The sequence below is a fragment of the Phyllobates terribilis genome, unplaced genomic scaffold (genome assembly GCF_046119375.1).
Source record: "Phyllobates terribilis strain yellow unplaced genomic scaffold, ASM4611937v1 Scaffold_8__6_contigs__length_399053987, whole genome shotgun sequence".
NCBI classification, from domain to species: Eukaryota; Metazoa; Chordata; class Amphibia; order Anura; family Dendrobatidae; genus Phyllobates; species Phyllobates terribilis.
In genome coordinates, this window is record NW_027362768.1 from 270,064,007 (window position 1) to 270,084,631 (window position 20,625).

Genomic DNA, 20,625 nt, shown 5'->3' on the forward strand with positions numbered 1-20,625 from the left:
TCCACATTGTATATATTCCTCCAGATGCTCATAACTATTTGCAAATGTATGAGATGCATACATTACATTATGGGCTGTGCCCATTACATCAACTGCAATGAACAAATTCTCTGATTGTCCATCAGTTGTATGTGTAAAAGATAAAGTGGCTGTTCCAGGAATAATAATTAGATACATGGAGGGGCGCAATGACTGCGCTCGCCGCTGCGACCGGGCCTGGCAGGTGAGGGCCAAGGTCCGCAAACGCCAGCAAAATCTTCAGCTGGATGTGCGTCCTATACTACTATGGATGTCTATGGGGGTGCATTATACTACTATGAATGACTATGGGAGTGCATTATACTACTATGTATGTCTATGGGGTGCATTATACTACTATGTATGTATATGGGGGTGCATTATACTACTATAGATGTCTATGGGGTGCATTATACTACTATGGATGTCTATGGGGTGCATTATACTACTATGGATGTGTATAGGGTGCATTATACTACTATGGATGTCTATGTGGGTGCATTATACTACTATGGATGTCTGTGGGGGTGCATTATACTACTATGGATGTCTATGGGGGTGCATTATACAACTATGGATGTTTATGGGGTACATTATACTAATATAGATGTCTATGGGGGTGCATTATACTACAGTTGATGCCTATGGATGTGTATAGGGTGCATTATACTACTATAGATGTCTGTGGGGTGCATTAGACTACTATGGATGTCTATGGGGGGTGCATTATACTGCTATAGATGTCTATGGGGTGCATTATACTACAGTCGATGCCTATGGGATGTATTATACTACTATGGATTTATATGGGGTGCATTATACTGCTAAAGATATCTATGGGGTGCATTATACTACTATGGATGTCTCTGGGGGTGTGTTATACTACTATGCATGTCTATGTGGTACATTATACTACTATGGATGTCTGTGGGGTGCATTATACTACTACGGATGTGTCTATGGGGTGCATTATACTACCATAGATGTGTCTATGGGGTGCATTATACTACTATGGATGTCTATGGGGGTGCATTATACTACTGTTGATGTCTATGGGGTGCATTATACTACTATTGTTGACTATGGGGGTGCATTATACTTTATGGATGACTATGAGCTGTGCATTATACTTTATGGAGGACTATGAGCTGTGCAGTATATTATATGGAGAACTATGGAGACTGCGTTTATACTTCTTCTTTGGAGCCACATGACTTCTATGTACGCCCCTGGTGAGTACAGTATAATGGTTTATTTTCTTCTATACATTAAAGAACAGCGGCAGAACGGGAAGCATATGTACCAGGATGGGGGATATACAGTATATCATGATGGTGCCAAGGATAAGAGACATCTATACCAGGATGGGGGCAGGGGGCCGGTCCAAATTTTGCACTGGGGCCCATCAGACTATAGCTACGACACTGGATACATGCTTGATACATGGTCCAATGATTTCTTTGGAAAAGATGTCACTAGATTTTTAGTTTTGATTCTTTATTCCTCTTAGATCTTTTGGAATCTTCTGTGTCTAATCCGTTGTCACCCCCATGCTATGTACAATATGTGCATGATATCCTATGAAATATTATACAAGTTGTCACTGGGTCCTACTCCGGTATCACACAATCAGCAGAGCCAGAGATGAGTGAACAGTCGCAATAACCTTTATTACATGCAAACCGAAAGGGCCATAAACAATCCACCACACAGAGGATAAAATACTCCAGGAACATGGATACAGTCCAGTAATGGGATAAATGCCCCGGGAGATGAGAGTCAAGCAATCCAGCAGACGGAGGATGAAATAGTCTAGATACGTTTCCATATAGACTCCTCCAGCAGTATTTCCAGGGCAATCCGGGTTTCTCCAAGTCTATCCGGAGTGCTGGCCTTCACATCAGCGTCCCACAAAGGACCTATCTTGCTGGTTTCTCTCCCCAGAAGGATAGAAAATTCCTCTTCATACCCACATTTGTGTTTCAAGTCATCATCCACAGGTCAGGGGGGAGATGGCAGGGGCTCACCTCTCATTGTTTGAATATTTAATCAACCTGCATAGTTTGTCCTCCTCTGCTCTGCAGGTCAACAAGCCACAGGGTCCCATACAATGGTCAATCAACATATCAAACATCGATTGTTCAATGATCCTACGTCCCTGTTTTGCTAAGATAGCAGACAATACCCTGTAGGAGCTGATATAAGAGGCAAACAGCAGCCATTCAAAAATATCAAGAGTAAACTTTGAAAACTCATAAGACGACAGTCTTTAGACGTCTGGATAATTAAGATTAAATGCTGTGTAGTCACCTTAGAGGGAATACACAGAATGATACAGAGCAACAAGACAACACTCCGAAATTCAGTAAAAATATGAACATAGACAGAATGATACCCCACACACCATATCACACCATCACAAACACTATAAAGACCATGATCACGGTTTGAAATGGAAATATACATAATAATGGTTTAATATATAAGATGATTGTTTATATTTAGTTTTCAAAAACCTCTTTTTCTCTAGCTTTCAAGCAGATCCCAAAAAGCCCATTGGAGGCCATATACTTGCACATGCTTCAACAACAAGAATCAGCTTAAGAAAAGGAAGAGGCGAGCTGCGTATTGCTAAAATTTATGACAGGTGATGACAAAGATGTCCACATTGCTTTTTTTCCATCTATGTGCTCTAATGGAGCATATGAATAGGGGTTGTCCAAGGGCTCATTTAGATGTCACGTTTTCTCATACGAGTGCTATATTTTTCATGTGCGGATTAAATGTGTTTTTACTGCGTTTCTACTGCAGAAATGCACTAAAAGCAAATATGCAATTTTTATCTGTGGATTTTCTGCATCTCATTCAACTTTACGGGTTAAAACAGCAGTTAAAACATATATTTACCGCAATTGAAATGAACATGCTACGGAATTCAAAAACACACCACAGGTTCATTTCTACAGTGTTAAATATCAGCACAGCGGGCATGAGATTTGCATAAAACACATCCACTTTGCTGTTTCTGTAATGTGCTGCATTTTTGTGTGTGAAAATAGCGCAACAAATTCTCACTGTGGGAAACTTAGCCTAAGCATCCACTCACATCTGATTACATATGGGAACCATATTCTCTGTCAGATCCTTTGTACAATTGGATACCACTGGTGCGTGGCAACCTTTTAAACAATAATGTCTTAAGCAGACAGTCTATTTAAACTAATCTGAAATTAGTAACATTTGGCAGATTCTATGAGATTCTGTACACCCCGGTCAGGAAAAAATGGCATGTTTCATCCCCCTCAAGATGAGAATATCTTTCACCATATAGAGCATATATGTTATTGCACAGAGGACTCGCTGTATGTGACGCGCCCCTGGGCCTGTGTCGCGCTGCGTTGCGCATGCGGGAGCTTACCCGGAGCCGGATCTCTTGAGGGTTGTAGTCTCGTGGCGGTGATCCGGTCCGTGCCCAGGGAGTCAGACTAAGTGGCGCTGTATTAGCGGTAGATGTTGGACGACTACGCCACCGGTTGAGTACAGCTAAGGAGCTGCTGCTGCAGGGCAGACCGCTGAGGCCGGTGGTAGGATTGTGCAGCGTGATAGTATAACCCCCAACGGGAGGGGTATGGCCTCAGGGCAGCCGACGTGGATGATGGGGGTAGCAGGAACCACTCAGAGACGGTACGGTGTAGTTCAGGGTCTTTACTGGTGACAACGATAGACCCTCCCGGAGTACTGGCTAGCGATTGGGGCCTGGTCAGTCCTTGAGCAGATGGGATCTCCCCTGGCCAGGCGGAGTTGTAGGCCTCCCAAACTAACGATACTCTTCTGGCTACCTTGCTAGAAGCGGGTATAAGTAGCCCACGTCCCTGAGTGTACCGTGTGGTGCTCACCCATATGGCCGGTGACTCGGGGCCTTCTAGTAGCTTCCGCTCCACGACGGCGGTGCTGGTCCCACGCGTGTGACCGTGCCTTCGGGTTTCTGGGCCAGAGGACCTGCAATCCCCTGCCGGTCGGTTTCTGCTGCTGGATAGGAGTTAGTCCCCACAGCCTCGGACTCCGGGTCCGGTGATAACTTCTCAGTCAGGGCGAGCTCTGCAGCTGCCAGCCCCTGACTCCTTGTAGCACTGCTCCCACAGAGCTCCTGATGTTCTTTCCTATATCTGCTTCTCTTCTCTGTCTCTACTTCTTCTCTACTCACTAACCCTGCCTCAGCCCTAGGTTTATATAGGGGAAGTTCTTCCCCTCCCAGGACTGGGCAGGAGGTGTGGCATGCACAGGATCCCTGACCAAGAGACCTCCCACCTGCTCTCAGACATAACATTGCCGTTACTGTGGAAACCAGACCCCTGGGGTGCCACATTCCCCCCTAGTGAAATTTAGTACTCCGGGACTAAACATATTTTTAGAAAAACATAACAAGGTATAAACAATAATAATACAATAAGAAAAACACATAAAGATGGTTACGGCGTGTCCGCAACCGGGTGCAGTCTTTGAAGAAAAGCAAGGTGTCCATTTCACCAAAACAGGGAGACGTAACCAGGTAGGGGTCTGTCCTGCCCCGAGTCCTTAACAGTCTTTAGTCCGTCCTGGGTTACGCTCCAACTATACATAAAGGATTCCCGGTAAGTCCACCAAGGACTCCTATAAATAACTAGAAACACATAATTATACACAAGCAACAAGAAAAACAGGTAACCACAAATAAAACAATTTATACACTTCAAATCCTCCAACGTGCGGGTAACTGGCCTCTAGTGGCCCTAGTGGACCTACGGAGCTGACTGTCTAGCCCTGAACTACAGGGTGTAGGAGCTGTCAAGGGTAAACTGGGCAGCTGTCTACCGGCTCTTTGACTCACTAGGGGTACGGCAGGCTCACTGTAGTGCCGGCGTCCCTGCCGTCTGCTAGGCAGGGACGCTGCTCCCCTCACCGCTCTGCCCCGTGCCCGGCGTCCCTCTCCCGCTCTGCTGTCAGCGCGCGCTCCTTCCCGGCGTCCTCCTCCCGCTCTGCTCTCAGCGCGCGCTCCTTCCCGGCCCCTGTGCTTAGGGCGCGCGCGCGCGCGCTCCCCTCCTCTTAAAGGGGCCGCGCGCGTCGTCCTAAGGAGTCCCCGGCCAATGGCCGGAGGACTTCATCATATATAAGGCACCTCCTCCAAAATGGAGGTGCCCGAGCAATGTTGTTTGCACCTGTGTCTCACCTGTGCTTCAGCCCTCAGGTCCCGTTGCCAGTTACCTGCCAGTTACCTGTCAGATTCCTGCCTGATTACTTGCTACCTGTCTGCTAGTCTGAGGTCCGACGGTCTGCCTTACTACTCCTGTCAGTCTGTCTAAGGACCAGCCTGCCCGCTCACCTGGGAGCGCTTCTCCGCTACCTGCCTGCTTGCCTGCCCGGAGGCTCCGCTGTCACGTGCTGTGACCACCAGCTATTCCAGAGACTCTTGCCCGCTCACCTGGGAGCGCACATCAGCTACCTGCCTGCCTGCCTGAGGTCCGACGGTCTGCCTACCAACTCCTGTCAGTCTGTCTATGGACCAGCTTGCCCGCTCACCTGGGAGCGCACATCTGCTATCTGCCTGCTAGCCTACCTGGAGGCTCCGCCGTCACGTGCTGTGACCACCTGCCTGTCCAGTGACTCCTGCCCGCTCACCTGGGAGCGCTCATCTGCTACCTGTCTGTCTGCCTACCCGGAGGCTCTGCCGTCACGTGCTGTGACCACCCGCCTGTCCAGAGACTTCTGCCCGCTCACCTTGGAGCGCTCATCTGTCGCCTGTCCGCTGGTCTTCCTGGAGGCTCAGGCGTCACATGCTGTGACCACCCGTTCATCCAGAGACTCTCGCCTGCTCACCTGGGAGCTCTCGTCTATCTTCAGCCGCCACAGGTCGTACCAACCCTATACCTAGAGACTGCCCCGGTCACTTGCCGTGACCTCCAGCCCCGTTCACTCAGAGACTGTCCCGTTCACTCAGAGACTGTCCAGGTCACCTCCTGTGACTGCCTGCCTGGTCGCCACCCGCTCCCTTACAAGGACTGCCCCCTTGTATTGTAGCCCAGAGGTTCCGCCTCCCAGACCCGTTACAGTTTGCTCGGGCCATGGAACCCGGTGGCACCCAAGCTCCCTCGCTCTCGGACCTGTGTCATGAACTGTCCCGTCAAAGGTCCCAACAGGAGTCCATCCTGGGTCACCTGCGGAATGTCAATACTCGCCTGGATACTCTGACTGCTCCACCGACAACCTCCGCCAGTGCCATGTCTCGCAATCCGGCAGCTCCGCTGCCCACTAATACCATGGTATCCTACCCCGGACCCCGGCTTTCTGCACCTCCTCGCTTCGGAGGCGACTCCGTCCAGGCTCGGGGCTTCATAAATCAGTGCACCCTGCACTTTGAACTATTGTCCCACCAGTTTAACTCCGACCGAGCCAAAATTGCATTCATCATGTCCCATCTCACCGGGGAGGCTCTGGCCTGGCTAAATCCTCTATGGGAGAGAGGAGACCCCCTGGTGTCCAACTTGCCTGCTTTTCTCACGGCTTTCTGGAAAGTCTTCGACGAACCCGGACGGAAGACCTCATCCGCATCATCATTGCTACGCCTCCATCAGGAAAGCCTCACCGTGGGCCAATATGCCATACGGTTCCGTACCCTTGCCTCGGAGCTGGCCTGGGATAACGACGCTCTGGTTTCCGTCTTCTGGGAGGGTCTGTCCGGCCGTATTAAAGATGAACTTGCCGGTCGGGACATTCCTACCACTCTCGATGACTTAATAACTCTTGCCACCCGGATTGACCTACGGTTCCAGGAGCGTGCCAGAGAGGTCACCCGTGAGAGGAGGTTACTACGTCTAGCTCCTACTTTTCAGAAACCCGTCACTCCTTCTGTCTCTAACCAGGTACACCCTCCTGAGCCTATGCAGGTCGACCAGACCAAGATGGTCAAGACCCGTCAGGACTTACGCCGTGCCGAGGGGACCTGCTTCTACTGTGGCAGTAAGGAGCACCGGATCCGTGCCTGCCCGGAGAGGTCGGGAAACGCCTGTGTCTAGGTTCGCTCAGAGAGGTCCACCTAGACAAGAATAAATCCTCTCCATCCCTGCTGTTGTCAGTTTCAATCGTCTACGGGGAGAACCGTTATTTCGAACTAGCCCAACTGGACTCTGGAGCAGCCGGGAATCTTATTTCACAGTCCCTGGTAGAGAAATACCGCATCCCCACCAAACCTCTGGCTGTACCCTTGTCTGTGGCTGCCGTGGATGGGGGGCTCTTACCACGCCCCATCCAACTCATCACCGAATCCATTACTCTGCAGGTGGGAATGCTGCATTCTGAAAGTATCTCCTTTCATGTTCTGCCTGGACTCTCTCACGCCCTCTTGCTAGGTCTGCCTTGGCTCCAGAAACATGCACCCGTGCTTGACTGGCAGACCGGAGAAGTCCTTCGCTGGGGACAAGACTGTCATAAGACCTGCCTGGTCCCCGTCCATCCCGTCCGTCCCTCTCCTACCCCAGCTAATCTACCTGGACTTCCGATTCCTTATTGGTCTTATGCTGATGTCTTTAATAAAAAGGAGGCAGAGACATTACCCCCTCATAGACCATACGACTGTCCCATCGACCTGTTACCCGGTACTACTCCTCCCCGTGGGCGTATTTATCCTTTATCCGCTGCTGAGACCCGGTCGATATCCGAATATATTGAGGAGAATCTGGCCAGAGGATTCATCCGGAAATCTACCTCCCCGGCGGGAGCAGGCTTCTTTTTCGTCAAAAAGAAGGACGGCTCTCTCCGTCCCTGTATAGACTATAGAGGCCTAAACCAGATCACGGTGAAGAATAAGTACCCCCTTCCGCTCATTCCAGAATTATTTGATCGTCTGAGGGGGGCTAGAATCTTCACCAAACTAGACCTCCGTGGGGCGTACAACCTGGTTCGTATCCGTCAGGGGGATGAATGGAAGACTGCATTTAACACCCGGGACGGCCACTATGAATACCTGGTAATGCCCTTTGGTCTCTGTAACGCTCCTGCCGTCTTTCAAGAGTTGGTCAATGACATCTTCCGGGACCTTCTCTACTCCTGCGTAGTGGTGTACCTGGACGACATCTTGGTCTTCTCTCCGGATCTCCAGACTCACCGGAGGGACGTTCGTCAGGTCCTGCTCAGGCTCAGGCAGAATCACCTCTTCGCTAAATACGAGAAGTGCCTCTTTGAGCAGACCTCGCTTCCGTTTTTGGGCTACATTATTTCTCAGACCGGCCTACGAATGGATCCAGAGAAACTGTCTGCCATCGAGAAATGGCCCCGACCGGAGGGGTTGAAAGCCATTCAGCGGTTCCTGGGCTTCGCCAACTACTACCGCCTCTTCATACCACACTTCTCTTCCCGGACTGCCCCAATTTCCGCGCTCACCCGTAAGTGTACTAATCCCAAACAGTGGCCGCCCGAAGCAGAAGAAGCCTTTCTTTCCTTAAAACAGGCCTTCTCTTCCGCCCCGGTGCTGCATCGCCCGGACGGCAACAAGCAGTTCTTCCTGGAAGTGGACGCCTCCTCCTCTGGAGCTGGAGCGGTACTTACTCAAAAATCTTCTTCCGGGAGGATGGTAACTTGTGGCTTCTTCTCTAAACTCTTCTCCTCCTCAGAGCGCAATTATTCCATAGGAGATCGAGAGTTATTGGCCATCAAACTGGCATTGGAGGAGTGGCGTTACCTGCTTGAGGGGGCTCTTCACCCGGTAATAATTTACACTGACCACAAGAACTTGGCTTACCTCCAGCATGCCCAGAGACTTAACCCGCGCCAAGCCCGGTGGTCCTTGTTTTTTGCTCGTTTTGATTTTGTCCTTCATTTTCGCCCGGCTGACAAAAACGTCAAGGCGGACGCCTTGTCTCGATCCTTTCTGGTATCTGATCTCGAGGAAGATCCGAAACACATCATCGATCCCGCCAGAGTAATGCAGGTGGCTCCCGTGAGTCTAAATCGTCTCCCTCCCGGAAAGACGTTCGTATCAGTACCTGATCGGGAGAAGATCCTTCACTGGGGTCACTCGTCTAAACTGGCTGGCCACGCTGGTCAGAAGAAGACCCTCCAGCTTATTTCCCGTCACTACTGGTGGCCTACCCTGCACAAGGATGTAATAGACTTTGTTTCTGCCTGTGTGTCCTGCGCCCGCAACAAGGTTCCGAGACATCTGCCAGCCGGTCGCCTCCTTCCGCTCCCAGTACCTGCTGCCCCCTGGCAGCATATTGCAATGGACTTCATAACTGACCTCCCACTCTCTGCCGGTTGTACGGTCATTTGGGTGGTCGCTGACCGCTTCTCCAAGATGGCTCATTTCGTTCCCCTACCAGGCCTCCCGTCTGCACCCGAGCTAGCTAGAGACTTTATTCGTCACATCTTCCGTCTTCATGGCCTGCCCCTCCACATCGTGTCGGATCGTGGGGTACAGTTCACCTCACGCTTCTGGAGAGCCACTTGTAAACTACTAGACGTCACCCTGGACTTCTCTTCCGCTTACCACCCACAGTCCAATGGTCAAGTGGAGCGGATCAATCAGAACCTGACCAGTTACCTCCGGCACTTCGTTAATGCCCACCATTCTGACTGGGTGGATCTTCTACCATGGGCCGAGTTCTCTTACAATAATCACGAGAGCGAATTCTCCTCCAAATCCCCGTTTTTTGTAGTCTTTGGTCAGCATCCTCGGATTCCTTTTCCTGTCTCCACCTCGGTGGACAACCCGGCTGCGGAATCTCTCGTTAGCAAATTTTACTCCATTTGGGAGAGTACCCGATCCGCACTCCTTCAGTCGTCCGAACGGATGAAAAGACACGCTGACAAAAAACGCCTGGATCCTCCTCAATTTCGTCCAGGAGATAAGGTCTGGCTCTCATCTAAATATGTTCGACTCAAGATACCTTCTTACAAGTTAGGGCCTCGGTTCATCGGACCTCTGGAGGTCACCAGTCAGATCAACCCGGTGGCCTATAAATTGAAACTCCCGGCCAACTTACGGATCCCTAACTCCTTCCATGTATCTCTCCTCAAACCTGTGGTACTTAACTCTTTTTCCAAGTCTACAGGTACGCCTCCTGCTCCGGTTTCCGCTGAGGACGAGTTTGAGGTAGAGAACATTCTTGCCACCAAAAGGGTAAGAGGAAAGACCTTTTTTCTGGTAGATTGGAAGGGGTTTGGTCCTGAGGAGAGAACGTGGGAGCCCCGGGAGAACATCCATGCCCCTCTCATCCTAGCTAAATTTCTGTCTGGCCTAAAAAAGGGGGGGTCTAAAGGGGGGGGTACTGTAGTGCCGGCGTCCCTGCCCTCTGCTAGGCAGGGACGCTGCTCCCCTCACCGCTCTGCCCCGTGCCCGGCGTCCCTCTCCCGCTCTGCTGTCAGCGCGCGCTCCTTCCCGGCGTCCTCCTCCCGCTCTGCTCTCAGCGCGCGCTCCTTCCCGGCCCCTGTGCTTAGGGCGCACGAGCGCGCGCTCCCCTCCTCTTAAAGGGGCCGCGCGCGTCGTCCTAAGGAGTCCCCGGCCAATGGCCGGAGGACTTCATCATATATAAGGCACCTCCTCCAAAATGGAGGTGCCCGAGCAATGTTGTTTGCACCTGTGTCTCACCTGTGCTTCAGCCCTCAGGTCCCGTTGCCAGTTACCTGCCAGTTACCTGTCAGATTCCTGCCTGATTACTTGCTACCTGTCTGCTAGTCTGAGGTCCGACGGTCTGCCTTACTACTCCTGTCAGTCTGTCTAAGGACCAGCCTGCCCGCTCACCTGGGAGCGCTTCTCCGCTACCTGCCTGCTTGCCTGCCCGGAGGCTCCGCTGTCACGTGCTGTGACCACCAGCTATTCCAGAGACTCTTGCCCGCTCACCTGGGAGCGCACATCAGCTACCTGCCTGCCTGCCTGAGGTCCGACGGTCTGCCTACCAACTCCTGTCAGTCTGTCTATGGACCAGCTTGCCCGCTCACCTGGGAGCGCACATCTGCTATCTGCCTGCTAGCCTACCTGGAGGCTCCGCCGTCACGTGCTGTGACCACCTGCCTGTCCAGTGACTCCTGCCCGCTCACCTGGGAGCGCTCATCTGCTACCTGTCTGTCTGCCTACCCAGAGGCTCTGCCGTCACGTGCTGTGACCACCCGCCTGTCCAGAGACTTCTGCCCGCTCACCTTGGAGCGCTCATCTGTCGCCTGTCCGCTGGTCTTCCTGGAGGCTCCGCCGTCACATGCTGTGACCACCCGTTCATCCAGAGACTCTTGCCTGCTCACCTGGGAGCTCTCGTCTATCTTCAGCCGCCACAGGTCGTACCAACCCTATACCCAGAGACTGCCCCGGTCACTTGCCGTGACCTCCAGCCCCGTTCACTCAGAGACTGTCCCGTTCACTCAGAGACTGTCCCGTTCACTCAGAGACTGTCCAGGTCACCTCCTGTGACTGCCTGCCTGGTCGCCACCCGCTCCCTTACAAGGACCGCCCCCTTGTATTGTAGCCCAGAGGTTCCGCCTCCCAGACCCGTTACACTCACTATAAGCAGAGGGTTGATCCTCCTGTTCTGCTTGTGTGGAGTCTTCTGCCTCCTGGACCGGCTGCTCTTCCAGCTCTTCCTGTTGCTCTGTAGGCACTTGGGATGCTGGTTGGAGGAACGTGAGGACGGGTACCACAACTGCACCATTGACTTGAGTCCAGGACCGAGGGAAGTCTCCGAGCACAGTACTAACCATATCTTCCCTTTCCTCTACGGGTCGATGGTCTTCTTGTTCCTCTTCAGGGTTCCGTAGCTGTTCAGGACACTTCTTCAGGTGATCCCGGGATACAATGGCTATGGTCTCCCCTCCGTCTTTACTGATGGTACAGACCTTCGGGTTCTCGTGGCTTGAGGGCAGTACGGTGTACGGGTCCTTCTCCCACTGGTCGTCCAACTTGTGGAGCCGTCTTTTCCTCTTCAAGACCTGCTGTCGGGGTACCAGGGGAACAGCGGGAGCATACTGGTTGTAAGTTTTCTCTTGTCTTTCCCTAGCCTGACAGAGACTTCGCTCCACGCTCTCCTGTACTTTCCGGTACTGCTGCTGCCTCTCTGTGTCCCAGTCTGCTTCTGGTGAAGTGTCCTCGGGTGTCAGGACTCCCATTTCCAGGTCAACAGGTAACTTACCAGGTCTCGCCCTCATTAGGTAAGCCGGGGTACAGTTGGTGGAACCTACCAGGATGTGGTTGTATAGGTCCACTAGATCGGGCAGCTTCTCAGGCCACAGACTGCGTTCTTCCAGGGGCAACGTTTTCAGGAGATCCATTACCACCTGGTTCATTTTCTCACAAAGTCCATTAGTTTGCGGATGATAGGGTGTCGTCCTTATCTTCCGGCAGCCATACAGATTGCAGAATTCCCGGAAGACCTCCGCTTCAAAGGCAGGTCCCTGGTCCGTCAGCACTTGGTCCGGGTACCCGTGTGGACGGCAGAAGTGCTGCTGGAAGGCTCTAGCTGCTGTTTGAGCCGTTAAGTCCTTAACGGGGACGACAACCAAGAACCGGGAGTAATGATCCACAATGGTTAACGCGTAGACGTAGCCACTTCTGCTTGGGGTCAGTTTTACATGATCCAAGGCTACCAGTTCCAACGGCTGCCGGGTGACGATGGACTGCAGGGGAGTCTTCTGGCTGTCACGGTCCTTCCTTCTTAGGTTGCACGGGCCACAGTCTCTGCACCACCTCTCGATGGTTACCCTCATGCCTACCCAGTGGAACCGCCCACGCAGCAGGAACTCCAGCTTCTTCCATCCGAAGTGTCCAGCCCCGTCGTGGTATGCTTCCATCACCATGGCTGCGTCTCTCCGTGGCACCACTACTTGCCAGATTAGTTCATGCGTCCGGGAGTTAACCATTCTGCGGCACAACTTCCCCTTGTAAAGGAACAGTCGACTCTTCTCAGCCCACAGTTGCTTGGCTTCCTCCGGAGCGTCTGGGTCAAGGCGAGCCTCTGGCCGAGTCAGCATCTCCTTCATCAGCCGGACGGCAGGGTCACTGTCTTGCGTTTCCTCCCAGTTGTAGTGAGGCAAGGGGTTAAACGTAGCGGCTTGCTTACTCCTTACCCGATGGGAATACTGGATAGTCCCATGACGGTGGAACGCGGGGAGTTCGACTTCTTCCAGTCCCTCTGGATCTTCTCCTACGTCCGGTAGGTTTGGCATCCTGGACAGGGCGTCCGCGTTGGTATTGGAGCGTCCTGCCCGGTATTTGATTGTGAACTCGTAGTTGGACAGACGGGCCATCCATCTCTGCTCTAGGGCACCGAGTCTTGCAGTGTCCAGGTGTGTCAACGGGTTGTTATCCGTGTACACGGTGAACCGGGAAGAAGCGAGGTAGTGCTTAAAGTGTTCGGTGACTGCCCACACCACTGCCAGGAACTCTAGCTTAAATGAGCTAAAATTCTCAGGGTTTCTTTCGGTGGGTCGCAGTTTTCGGCTGGCGTAAGCGATTACTCGTTCTTTCCCCTGCTGGATCTGGGACAGCACGGCTCCTAGCCCGATGTTACTTGCGTCGGTGTAGAGGATAAAGGGCTGGCTGTAATCAGGGTACGCCAGGATTTCATCCCCCGTGAGGGCCATCTTCAGCTGGCGGAAGGACTCTTCTTCTAACTTCTCCCATCTGAAGGGTGGCTTCTGGTTTTTGGCCTTCCGGGACTGGCCTATCAGGAGGTCCTGCATAGGAGCTGCCTTTTTGGTGAAACCGGGGATGAATCTGCGGTAATAGCCTACCAACCCGAGGAACTGCCGCACTTCCTTTAAACTGGAGGGACTTGGCCATTCCTTAATTGCGGTGATCTTATCAGGGTCGGGAGCCACTCCATCAGCGCTCACCACGTGTCCCAGGTACTGCACCTTTGGTTTCAGGAGGTGACACTTGGAGGGTTTCACCTTTAGGCCGTAGCTTGCCAGAGCTTCGAACACTTCCGCCAGGTGTTTCAGGTGGTCCTCATACGTCTTGGAATATACGATGACATCGTCCAGGTACAACAGGACCGTCTCAAAGTTTCTGTGGCCCAGACAACACTCCATTAATCGTTGGAAGGTTCCTGGTGCATTGCAGAGTCCGAACGGCATGCAGGTAAACTCGCTAAGTCCCATCGGGGTGGTGAATGCGGTCTTCTCCCGGTCCGCCTCTGCTACAGGAACCTGCCAGTACCCACTAGTGAGATCCAAGGTAGAGAAGAAGTTAGCAGATCTTAAAGCAGCCAAATACTCCTCTATCCTTGGTAAGGGGTACGCATCCTTGTGTGTGATATGGTTGATTTTCCGGTAATCTACACACATCCTCATGGTGTTGTCTTTCTTTTTGACTAAGACTAGTGGAGCTGCCCAGGGGCTACAGCTATCCCTGATCACCCCAGCCTCCTTCATGTCTCTAAGCATCCCCTTGGCGTGTTGGTAGTGTGCAGGGGGTACGGGTCGATACCTCTCTTTTATGGGAGGATGGTCTCCCGTGGGGATGTGGTGTTCTACCCCCTTGACTCGCCCGAAGTCTAACGGGTGTTTACTAAACACTCTCTCGTACTCTTGCACCACCCGATAGACTCCCTGTTTCTGGTGTGAGGGAGTGGAGTCAGTACCCAAATGTAGTTGCTGACACCAGTCCTCCATTGTTTTCTGAGAGCCGTTACCTTCCTCCGGGGAAGATGGAGGCAAGGGTTCTACGGACTGTATGGAATCTTGATTGATGGTATACAATTTGGCTAGCGTGGCATACCGGGGCAGGTACACTTCCCTCTTCCCGATATTTATTATGCGAACGGGCACCCTCCCATGGCGTACATTGACCACCCCCCGTGCTGTCAAAATGGTGGGCCTACTGTCTGAGTAAACTGGTTCTACCATTGCCTGGTAATCTCTACCTCTCAGACCAATAGCTGCCCGGCACCAAATCATCATTTCACTTTTCGGGGGCATGGCAATAGGGAAAGGGTCACACATTCGCACGCTACCAATCTCACCACCGGAGAGTTCTAGCTGTTGCCGTCGCATCAGTGCCCGGATCTCTTTCTGGAGCACTCGCTGCTGGCCGGAGCTGGCGTTCTTGGCAACCTGCTGTAAAAGGAAAATCACCTCTGCAAGACAATTTTCAATTACATTAGTTCCTAGAGTTATCTTTGGGTGACTCTCGTGTTTGTCAATGTCTACAATGATCAGTCCCTGTGCTGCCAGTTCGACTCTACCGATTTTAATGGTCACCTCTTTAAATCCAATCTGTGGCACGGGCTGACCATTGCTGGCGATGATACTCAAGTCGTCGTCAGGGTAGCGGGTGATATCCGAGTCATTCCAGTACTGCTTGAAGAGCACATATGGGATGGTGGTGACCTGTGACCCGGTGTCCAGTAGGGCACTCATAGGAATGCCATCCAGTACCACGGGTAAGACTGGACGTCCTCCCACATATTTGTCTTGCCAGTTCGATGGGCCTGGTGATCTTTTTCCTGGGGGTTGGCCCTCTACCCCAGGTTGTGCCAGTTTAAAGGACAGTACCTTGCCATATGTCCGGGTTGATTGCAGCGGCGGCAGATGGGTCGTCCGTCCTCGTTGTATCGGTTGCTGGGTCTTCCTCTGGCCGGTGGGGTCCTCCTTGGTCGACGCCATGGGATGTCCTCCGGTCCGGATGCCAGCTGGATCTTCCCTGGAGTGGAAACCTGTAAAGACTGCACAGTTCGGGTTAGCGCAGCAACGCTTTTAGCTAGCTCTTGGACCTGATGGTGCAGGTCTGGAGCCGGGTCATTGTTCAAAGCCTGCGCATCAGCTCCCACAGGCCCTGCCGACAAGGGCGCCGCCTCCTGGTGGTAAGTGGTAGTGGGGCGTCTGGGGGTCACAACGCCACCTGGTGCCGGTTCTCGAAGCACCCGGATGGCTCTGTCCTTGAACTGTGCAAATCCCAGATGAGGGTCCTGTAAGGCCATTGCCCGCAACTGGGTTCGGTGGGCATTGCAATATAAACCCTCTATAAATTGTTCAGTCAACAGCCTGTCCTCGTCTCCCACGCCGTCAGGGTCGGTCTGCTTAATGGCTCTCAGGGCCTCTTGTAGGTTCAGGGCATAGTCCCTTATACTCTCATGTGCCCGCTGTTTGCACCCGTAGAATCTAAGCTTGATCTCGGCTGAGGTGCGGGTATCAAAGGTGTCCCTCAGCCGGGTTAGTATCCCTGCGACAGTCCTCCCCCCAGGTGGCCAGGACTTTACCTCCCTTTGGGCTGCTCCGGTTAATTGGGCCACCAGGATGCTCACTTTTTGCTCCTCTGTGAGGGGGTACACCTGGAAGAGGCTATCCAGCTTTTCTCTAAAGTCATGCAGGGTATGTGACTCCCCTGAGTACTGGGGTAGCCAGGCTGCCCCTGGGATACAGGGCATGGTGAAAGGCATGACCGCAACAGCGGTGGCGCTGGCGGGGGTTGAAGCGGTGAAGCTTTCCTCCGTATCCGACATCCTTCTCCCCCCTAGTGGACCGTGGCCTACCTTGCGATGATCCTCTTCTGTAGGCCGCGGCTCCGCAGTGGATCGTCAGGGTTGAGGACCTTCCGTCACGCTCCTGTGACGTCGGCGTCTGCTGGGCTCCTTCCAGGACCTTACGCAACGTCCGGACGTGAGGCGGGGCTTCAGTTCTCGCGCGCTTTCGGAGTCCACGCCCCTCTTCTTCCCGCGCGGCGTCCTCAAGATGGCGTCCAATGGCGGGAAAACTCCACGTATGGCGGGAAGAAGGCCGAAGATGGCGCCGGATGGCGGGAAAACTCCACCGATGGCGGGAAGGAAGCGGAAGATGGCGCCGGATGGCGGGAATCTTCACCACAGGTAAGTTTGAACAGTCTTTTTCAGGCACGCAGTACCCGGTGGTTGCGGGCACGAAATCCTGCCGACTACGCCAAAAGTTTACGCGCCCCTGGGCCTGTGTCGCGCTGCGTTGCGCATGCGGGAGCTTACCCGGAGCCGGATCTCTTGAGGGTTGTAGTCTCGTGGCGGTGATCCGGTCCGTGCCCAGGGAGTCAGACTAAGTGGCGCTGTATTAGCGGTAGATGTTGGACGACTACGCCACCCGTTGAGTACAGCTAAGGAGCTGCTGCTGCAGGGCAGACCGCTGAGGCCGGTGGTAGGATTGTGCAGCGTGATAGTATAACCCCCAACGGGAGGGGTATGGCCTCAGGGCAGCCGACGTGGATGATGGGGGTAGCAGGAACCACTCAGAGACGGTACGGTGTAGTTCAGGGTCTTTACTGGTGACAACGATAGACCCTCCCGGAGTACTGGCTAGCGATTGGGGCCTGGTCAGTCCTTGAGCAGATGGGATCTCCCCTGGCCAGGCGGAGTTGTAGGCCTCCCAAACTAACGATACTCTTCTGGCTACCTTGCTAGAAGCGGGTATAAGTAGCCCACGTCCCTGAGTGTACCGTGTGGTGCTCACCCGTATGGCCGGTGACTCGGGGCCTTCTAGTAGCTTCCGCTCCACGACGGCGGTGCTGGTCCCACGCGTGTGACCGTGCCTTCGGGTTTCTGGGCCAGAGGACCTGCAATCCCCTGCCGGTCGGTTTGTGCTGCTGGATAGGAGTTAGTCCCCACAGCCTCGGACTCCGGGTCCGGTGATAACTTCTCAGTCAGGGCGAGCTCTGCAGCTGCCAGCCCCTGACTCCTTGTAGCACTGCTCCCACAGAGCTCCTGATGTTCTTTCCTATATCTGCTTCTCTTCTCTGTCTCTACTTCTTCTCTACTCACTAACCCTGCCTCAGCCCTAGGTTTATATAAGGGAAGTTCTTCCCCTCCCAGGACTGGGCAGGAGGTGTGGCATGCACAGGATCCCTGACCAAGAGACCTCCCACCTGCTCTCAGACATAACATTGCCGTTACTGTGGAAACCAGACCCCTGGGGTGCCACATATGCCCGAGGCATAGCCCATAAAGGTTGTTTCCAATATAACAAAAGTGATAGCTTATTGCTTTGATATGCCTTCACTTTGTAACACCTAAATAACACCTAAAAGTAAGGTTCAATGACATAATCTATTACCACTGGAAATCAGTCTCATATTGTTCATATGAGTTTATATATTTTAGATCCAGCTTCCATAAATTAGCATAATGCTGCTCTAAAATCTAACTTTTGTCAATTTAAAACATTAAAAGTGTGCATTCTCCTTTCAGTGATATATACAAATGCATATTCAATATTTGGTAACCCTCTTTTAATATGTCAACCACACACTGTATCATCTCTCATTGGAAAGGTGATAAATTGGCTTGATGGAGAATGTTTCTTTACATTTTTGAGATATCTATTGAGCATACTGTCTTAACCAATATAGATCTCAGTGTCTGATAAGCCTGTAACTAATATTAAAGTGGTTGTCCACTACTAGTGACGGCACCGTTTCAGCAGTTTTGGCACTGGCTCTCCAAGGGGCTCATGTGACATTGCTGTCACGCAATCCTTGTGGCCATTCAGCGCTGGCTTCACTCTCCTTCTCCTACGGACGTAATTGACATCCTGAGGAAGTGAGAGCTGCGACTGGTCTCTCACTTCCTCCGGATGTCTTGATTTGTGTACTTAATTAGTTGTGTACTTAATTAGTAGCATGACTCTTAAGGGAATACTGTATATTTAGGAATATGCCCATTAATTTTATTACACAATATAACCATATTTTAGAAGTGATTACCATATCTACAGTTAATACACTACATAGATGACATTACTGATTCTGCCAGTCTAACGGAATCCTGAAAGCTGAGGTCGATCAATGGTCACTGATTGGTCACGTGAAATAACTGTCATGGTACAGTCAGCAAATGCAGCGATTGCAGCTATCCCAGGAACTGAGCAGTTGCAGGAGATAAGTAATATTTTCATTTTATGATCGGCTGTGCAGCTATTATAAAGGGATTATCTCTGTGCTTAGTTGCAGGAGGCAGTTCGCTGCTGTAGATTGACAGATTGTCTATCTGTTGCCTCTAGTCTGAATTGAGCATCCTCTCATGCAGCTATCACAAGCAGTTTTGTCTTTGCAACATGGGAAAAGAGCAAGTTCACTGAGCCTAGTTGGATCCAGCGAAACGGTCATTTTCATAGCTGCACGAGGAGGCTATAAAGCATACATATATGTGTGCTTCTTACCTAGGTAACAGGCCACACCAAGACTGCAGGGTAGTCGGGAACCTAGGCAATGAGCTGTACACGATAAAAAAAAAATCTCTGCGTTCTTGAGAACAGAAAATAATTGTAATAAAAAGTAAATAGCAATATTGCTTGTTTTTACTACCACATTGCAATTGTAGCCACATACAGTAAAAACGTGAGACAACCTCTTTAAGAATGCGTTGTCCAGTAGTGGACAACCCTTTTAAGAAAGTGTGCACAACAGTCATCCCAAAAATTTAAAGAGACATTCCCCAATATTGAAAGGAGGAAGTATACGATCTACCAAACAAATTGATCACCTTCTCAATTAAAAATAATGTTTAACTTGTATAGCCGGCATAAGCCGCTGAGCCCAGTGAATGGCTATAGCAGCTACATGCGCTTGTACTCACGCCACCGCTACAGTCTGTAAACAATCACTGGGAGCAGCGTCTGAGAGCCATCACTAGAGCAGGGGCCAGTAAGTGGACCTCATTGAAGCCTAATGGATAAAAAATATTAACAGAAAACCCATTTTACTTTGACAAGTATGTTAAATCCTAAAATGAAAAATTAGAAGATATCAGTAAAAAATATTTCCTTTTTTTTGTTGACAGCCCTGAAATGCCAGAAAATGAAGCCACATTTGCAATCACTGCTGGTGGTATTAACGATGCAAAGGAGTGATACCTGATTTATACAAACTATTTAAAAAAGGTTTAATATCTACTTGCAGTTTTCTAGTAATTTGATTATATAACTACTGCAGAAATGTTTTAACATATTTTTATTAATTGGTTCAATGGTTTAATTTACAAAAAAGGTTGGTCGTTTAAAGTAATTGTTTTATGTGTGTATTTATGCATATTTATTTATATGCTGACCATAGAAGTATTGTACCTTATAGTTAAACAATCTCTGTAGGATAACACAGGTTTCTTATATATGCAGAAGATATGGTGGTGCTCTGCATCAAATTGCTGTTTCAAGAAAAGATAAAAACCAAGATGGCTCTTGGCAAAAGTAAAATCTCTTTCTTAATACAAAAGGCTTAAAATAGCAGTACTTGCTGTTTAGAGATTTGTAAGCATTGTGGATTAATAAATAAGAAAATATTTTATTTTTGACAAGTGACACATCTTTTGTTATCTCTTGTTGGATTATTAATGTGTAGGTTTGCCTGTATAGATGACTTCTATAGACTCAAAACAGTGATAATATTCAAGAATTAAACAATTGAAAAAATGTTATTTTCATGCTTGATTGCTGTTCATCTTCAAAGAAATAAATAAGCCAAGTTTTACAGGCAGAAGATGCTTCAGGGAATTCTGGTTTCTTTTTTCACCAAGCGTCTTGCGTGTAGTTTTTTCAGTCATTTCCTGTGCGTTTTTTTCTGATGGTTCTGGCCACTGACATGTTTTCCCATGGTTTTTGTGACATCTTTTGTACTGTCGTTTTCCGGTTGTTTTTTTC

At 50.9% G+C, this 20,625-nt stretch overlaps 1 pseudogene; it reads left to right on the plus strand.

Moving 5' to 3' along the window:
• The window catches only part of LOC141157735 (meiotic recombination protein DMC1/LIM15 homolog), a 228,269-nt pseudogene extending 208,430 nt beyond the window's left edge, over positions 1–19,839 (plus strand).
• The last annotated feature ends 786 nt before the right edge of the window (positions 19,840–20,625 follow it).